Below are 7,158 nucleotides of genomic sequence, written 5' to 3'. Positions count from 1 at the left end.
GATTAGAAGGATGCGAAGCTAAATGAAAAGTGAGGGAAATTGTGAGAGATATATTACAGACGACAGGAAGTTTAAAATTAAGACGACGGAAGCTCATGGAAGAAGATTTAGGAAAATAAATGAAGAAGGGTAGGAACTGGCGAAAGGAAGCGCAACTAAATGAAGAGTGACTGGAAAAGAAAGATTTATATCGCAGGTGAGAGGAGGCCTAAAACAAAAGAGACGAGAGTGCATGCAGAGAAAATGATGAGGGTAAATAAAGAGGAACGGCAGGAAAAATAGGAGAGGTGAGAGAGTGAAGGTCAAGGGTGAAGGAGGTGAGGTTGGAGGGAGCGCCAGAAGGAAAGCTAAGCAAAACAAATTTCTCTCTGTATGATATATGTATATAATGTGAAATAAAAGCTAGGCAAGGGAGGAGGAGGAGGAGGAGAACTGTAGGGAAGAGAGGAAAGTAGAAAGATAAAACAAAGTTGACTGAAAAGTAGATAAGTCAAAGAGAGACATGAGAGAATAGAGAAAGGAGAGGGATTGACCTGACTGGCACGAAGGACACAGAGAAATTAATTGGAAAAAAAAAAAAAAAACAGTGTAGGCGCCTCAGGGAATTGTTGTATACCCACACCTGGAGTACCGTGATTAATTTGTTCTTCCACTCACCTGCTCGCAAGATTTGAAAACAAGACAAAAAAAAAAAAAAAAATAAAGCAAATGTAGTCGAAAAGCATGGAAAAAAAGTAGTGAAAGTATGAAGAACGAAAATGAGAGAAGAGGAAGGAGGCGGTATAAGTGAAATGGTGATTTGGGAAAAGGAGAGAGGAAAAGTAAGGAGGAAAAGAAGGAAAAATTAAGTGAAGAATTGTAGAAAGAGAGAGAGAGAGAGAGAGAGAGAGAGAGAGAGAGAGAGACTATATTGGGGAAGAAGGGGAGAAGAGGGGAAGAGTAGGGACGTTGCTAGGGAACCATGGGGAAGGTGCACAATGAAGGTAGAGGGAGAGGAGGCCTGGTACTGCGACGCGAGAATGTATCTAATCTCATTCCCAGGTTTTCCCTCACCCTCTCCCATATTACCTTGTCGGATCCTGCAGGGTACGACGGAGGATGACAACTGGAGCACGTATCTGTAAGTCACACAAAGGCCGTCCTCGTACCTGTTTACTGACTAGCTCCGCTTCCTGTGAGAGGTGGCTGCTCTGAATGCATCTCCAGGCATATCTGTCCTTGCTTACTTGTCTTCTTCTGCAGTGACTGATATCTCTGTTCTTCTCTTAGATAATTAAATACACTCACCTCTCCAGTTGCCCCATTAACTCTCCACAACTATCTTTCATCACTCCTGTATGTAACTCTTTTAAGTAACACTCTGTCAACCACACCCTTCACTCCTTTGCTTCGCTTTCTCCGACTTTCGTAACTTCTTCCAAGACAATTTCTTATTTCCTTGCCACTTACTATAATTAAGTGCCTCCCAGACTTCCTATCTAATGTCGTCAAACTTTTACTTTTCGCCTTTTAAGCACTTGTTCTTGTGTCGTTTTATTCACACACACACACACACACACACACACACACACACACACACACACACACACACACACACACACACACACACACACACACACACACACACACACACACACACACACACACACACACACACACACACACACACACACACACACACACACACACACACACACACACACACACACACACACACACACACACACAAATATACGTTCATTTACAGACAAAGCACCCAAAGTCTTTATCACGTGAAATACAATACAGAGCAAGGGAGCTTCACAAGTCTCCACACCCGACCGACATCCTAAATCAGTACAAACTAGGAAAAGGCCACCATACAATTTCCTTATGTATGACTTGAATTCACTGTGACCAATTTACGACTGTGTTTGTTTGTACGACTGTGTGCTTGAGCGACTGTATGTTTCCACGGCTGTGTGTCTGTACGACTGTGCGTTTGACTGGGTGTTCGTCCGACTGTGCGAAGGTGCGACACTCAGTTATATCTGTGCCACCTCGGGAAAGCGTCCCTCTTTAGCGCTGGGTTTGTTCTTACTACTCACGTACGACCGTAGTCAGCTTAGGACAGACATATCGTAGTAAAGGAGATAAGAAACACGGGGAGAGGAAAACCGAGAACGAAGCTGATGGATAAAATAAGGAAGGTGTACTGTATGAGGGAGGGCGACCTGGGGGGTGGTGGTGGGTGTGAGTGAAAGGCTTGGGGTGGGTTTTGTAAAGGATCAGGGGCGAACTCCAGGATTAGACTCCCGGAAGTAGACAGACAGACAGACATACAGTACATTGATAGGTACAGTCGACCAAAAACGTATGGGTGCTCACATCGCGCGAAAAAGTCAGACACCACAGAACATGGCCATTGGAAAAATTCCCGATGATTCTTCGCCACATTAATTTTTTTTTTTTTTTGGATGCCATATATATCGCTTGCTTGACATACCGTAGTCAGTATTGTTACCATAGGCACTTTCAGATGATCATTAATTTATCAACTTGGAACATCATGAGCTGTATTGATCATGCAGGCTGTCACCGGACCCCTACGGATAAGAATATACATGGTCATAGATTTTGGCCCCATAAACACTGCTATTAACTATTGTGATTAGGCGACGTCCGAAAACAGAACATCAGGCTCTCACAGTCACTCACTTAGCTTTTATAAGTAATAATTCTGCGTCAGCTTAAGCTTGAAACATCCATAGCCACTATTAATTATGACCCACTGATCGCTATTCTGCTTATCCCGATCGCTTCACTGTTTGTTTGAAGTGCTGGTAGATAACTGACAGTGAACCATCCAGCCATAGATCATACAATTTCCATTTGTTGTGCTCCATATATTCCCCTCACCCACCATGATGCTCTTGCTTCTGGCACTCAGATCTCTCATACACCATAAACCGATGGACAGACAGCGGCAATATACTTCAAAGGCATGCTTGTTGAGTGAATTGATATACAGTATGGCACACTTCACTTGGATATCTGTTGGAATTATGCTGCATTTTGTTTATGATTTTCCGTAATTTTTTTATTTTTTTATTTGTTCAACGGTAACTTGAAGGAAAAACGAATACGAATATGTTTTCTTTAGTTAACGATTATTTTTATTTAAATTTGATGATGATGAATGGGAGTTGGGAAAGAGTGATGATAATGGTTTTGATGATAATGTATTGCAAAGCATCTGTCAAATTAACGTGAAATTATTTTTATCTCCGAGCTCTCCTTTAGTGTGGAAATTACTAGCGGGATGGCGAACGACGCGAACCCATAGAGCGGCTTAACGTTTCATCCCCGACAATAAATTTGTGTTGGACAGCGTTATATACATTTGCCGGAAAAACAACGCCGATATTCATGGACCATAGCTCTTCAATAATATCATGTTGATAATTGAATACTACCACATAACTGGTTTGCACGTTTATTCATTTTGCCATACAGTTGTCTCGGAAATACGCCTAAATAATATATAACTGGTTTTCTTGATATAATTTATATTAGGATAGTGACACTGATAATAGTTTAATACATACATGATAATATCGCCTATAAATAATGATAAATTTCCCCCTTGTGACGTACAATATTGGTACTATCTGACAGCATAAAATATCTGATTATTGGACATGTTAATTACAGGCAGTTATTTCTGACAGCCAGCGTCGTAAATTAACTAGTCTGCAATAGAATACCAATGGCCGTGGAGCTGACAAAAAACACAACAGACTGAATGCGTTGGTATCGAGAATGCGTATACTGCCAGTCAACATTTTCTAATTGTGTGCCGTAGGGAAGTCGTCTTTTGACAGTTTTTGAAGCACACTGAGACGATGGAGTGAATGCCAAGTGTTCCGCGCATCCATCTGAAATTGTATTCTGACTCTAATCTGAGGCTATGTAGCACCTCCTACTAAGCGAGTTATTTTGCATTTTGTCGGTGCCACTATGTGAAAGTGCCCCTCTCCAGCAGTAAGATGGGGCAGTACTGTGGCCTTTGACGCATTCGTATGGTCACACTCAATCGATGTTCCAGTGGTCACATACGCATACCTTGTCACTCACAAACGGCCACTCCGACATAAATTTCCATATGCACTTCTCACCCAACACTCCAGGAGTCTTCCTCATTCCAACTCACCTCAGAAGTCATTGCTTAGCTCATAACAGTGCGGGATTTACACTACTGCTTTGGTGCATCACAGTATTTCTCTCTGGCCACCGTGGGACAAGACTCCTGACTTATTCCAGAAGCACCCATTTCCTTGCATCCCAAGCACGTCCCACGATGCCAATCCTCCCCCGAAGCCCCATTGCCTCAATCAGTGGTAGAAATCCATCTGGCCTTAGAGGTTCACCACGGAGAAGACGGCACTACAGTCTGCACCACACCTGTTACCACGCACACCTACACTCGCCCACACAGGGCCCTGCGGCAGGCACTTGCATCAACCCCCATCTTGCACACCAGTGAACACACACACACACACACACACACACACACACACACACACACACACACACACACACACACACACACACACACACACACACACACACACACACACACACACACACACACACACACACACACACACACACACACACACACACACACACACACACACACACACACACACACACACACACACACACACACACACACACACACACACACACACACACACACACACACACACACACACACACACACACACACACACACACACACACACACACACACACACACACACACACACACACACACACACACACACACACACACACGTTCAGTTAAACATTGTATGTATCTGCACATATCATTTAAGTAATACCAAGACACGTTAGAAGAAATGAATATTACGTGGATTACTATTAGATTGAGAAAATACCCCAAATCCTTCACCATCTCTTTTTCGTATACTCACTCAGTTCACTTACATCTGAAATATCTCTGTAAATTATATACCTATGTGTCCTTCTAATGTCACAGAATCTAGAAACTACATCTTGACAAAGTTAGAAAGGCTGTCTGGAGCTAGCAAGGGTAAACCAACACAGGATTTTATCGTCCTGCTTGGGTTTAACAGTCCCATCAGGAATAGTCTATGCCGCCTCAAGCCTACATTTACACCAACCCGAGGGCGTTAATTTAGAGATACAGAGGCACAAGGAGAGCAAGGCGACGTAAACAACACCTCTCTGTCACACGTAAGGCAACTCAGCCAGAAAACTAGCAGAGTTACTGCCAATGCAAGACGCTCCCAAAGGCTCCCAAATTCCCGTCCACTCCGCCCAATGGACATTTTACCCTCGTCATTAAATTTTAGTTGGGTTCCTCTACTTCTTCAACTCTGCACAGAGGCCTGGGGGGTGAGTAGCCAGATACGAAGTAAAAATAATGATTTAGGGGATGAGCGGGTGGAGGATGAGAGAAAACCGTAATTAAATGTGCTGTCCAATTGCAGATGGGACATATTAGCGCATTGCCTAGCTCAGCTTTGCACTACGAAGAGATGAGGACTAGTAAATAGGCTTTAGTAAAAAAATTACTGAAAGGTAAGGGACGAACTGGGTGACGTTATCATTTTAAAACGACGGTAGAACAACTCTCTCTCTCTCTCTCTCTCTCTCTCTCTCTCTCTCTCTCTCTCTCTCTCTCTCTCTGTATATCAAGGACCAATGAATCTAGAAGAACAGATCAGCTCAGCCCCAAAGGTAGGAGGTGAGACTAGGTTTGTTGACGGAGTGAGAGGTGGTGTCGTGCATGCAGATTGGAGCAGAATATTAAACAATTAAAAGCAGCCAGAGCTACGTTATGGCGTCGTAACTTGCCTGTTATGGAGATGGCCTGAGTTATTAAGGAGTTATGGAGTTTCGGATGCAGTGGTGCCCCCTCCTCCCCCTCAGTCTCAGTCCTTGTCTCTGTTTGTCTGTGTCTGCCTCTCTGTCTGTCTCTGTCTGTCTGTCTGATACATATATATATATATATATCTATATAGATATATATATATATATATATATATATATATATATATATACAGACAGACTCTTACATTTGATAGACAAGGTATCGTAAAAATGGTAATGTAATCCATTCAACTTGTAAATAAATCGATATAATTGAAACCATATTTTTTCCTTCCACAAAAAAAAAGAAAAAAGAAAAAAAGAAAACGGTTCAGGTCAAGGCACAATAAGATTCAAATTTAGTGGTCAGATTTCATTTCCCGCCACGCCAAGAAAATCGTTGGTAATTAATCGGTGCTGGTGTAAGCCCTGAAATTATTACTTAATCATTGAGGAAGGCGCCAAGGGTCCAATGAGTAACCGCAGAGGAGAAAATATGCCTTTGGTGGAGGGGTGAGGGTGGGGTAGATGGAGGGGTCTGGGGGTAGGGAGTTGGAGGGAGGGGTAGTGGGGCAAAATGGGATTGGTTGTGTTGGTGGCGTTGGTATAGGTGGCGGTAGTTGTGATTGGTGGTGGGGAGATTTGGAGGGAGTCCAGATGGATTGGTGGTGATACTGGTTGCTGTGTTTGCAGAAGTGGTTGTAGTGGTGCATCATGGTGGTGATGGTGATGGTGGCAATGATGACTTTTTTTGGAGGGAGGGTTGTGGGGGTGATGGAGAGGTGATGGTGGCTGTGATAGTGATGGCAATAATGTGATAGTAGCAGTTGGAGTAGCTGTGATAATAGTTGTGTTTGGTGTTGGGAGGGTTTGCGAAGAGGGGGTGGCACTTGTGGCGGAGATAGTAGTAGTGGTGGTGCAAGACAGGCTAGTGGTGGCGGTGTTTGGAACAGCGATGGTAGTGGAGACAGAAGGAGTAGTGAAATGGGTGGGGGGAGAGGGGATTGATAGGGAAGGAAGGAAAGGTCATTGGAGTAGGTAGGGAACGGCTAATGCACTCGCGTTTTCATAAACTCATATTTACTGTTATTTTCTTTTTCTTCTGTCTTTTTTTCTACCCACTCCAGCGTCAGAAAACATGAGAAAGCAGTCACATTCACTCACATTCAGTCTCAGCTGTCGTGTGTAATGATCTCCGCAAAGGAATTTTAAACCCCCACAGCCGAGGTCATCTGACTCACGGAATGCCATAATCGC

Source organism: Coenobita brevimanus, chromosome 89 (genome assembly GCF_032717465.1).
Source record: "Coenobita brevimanus isolate Jiangsu-jjx chromosome 89, ASM3271746v2, whole genome shotgun sequence".
Lineage (NCBI taxonomy): Eukaryota > Metazoa > Arthropoda > Malacostraca > Decapoda > Coenobitidae > Coenobita > Coenobita brevimanus.
Note: the sequence above shows the minus strand (reverse complement) of the source record.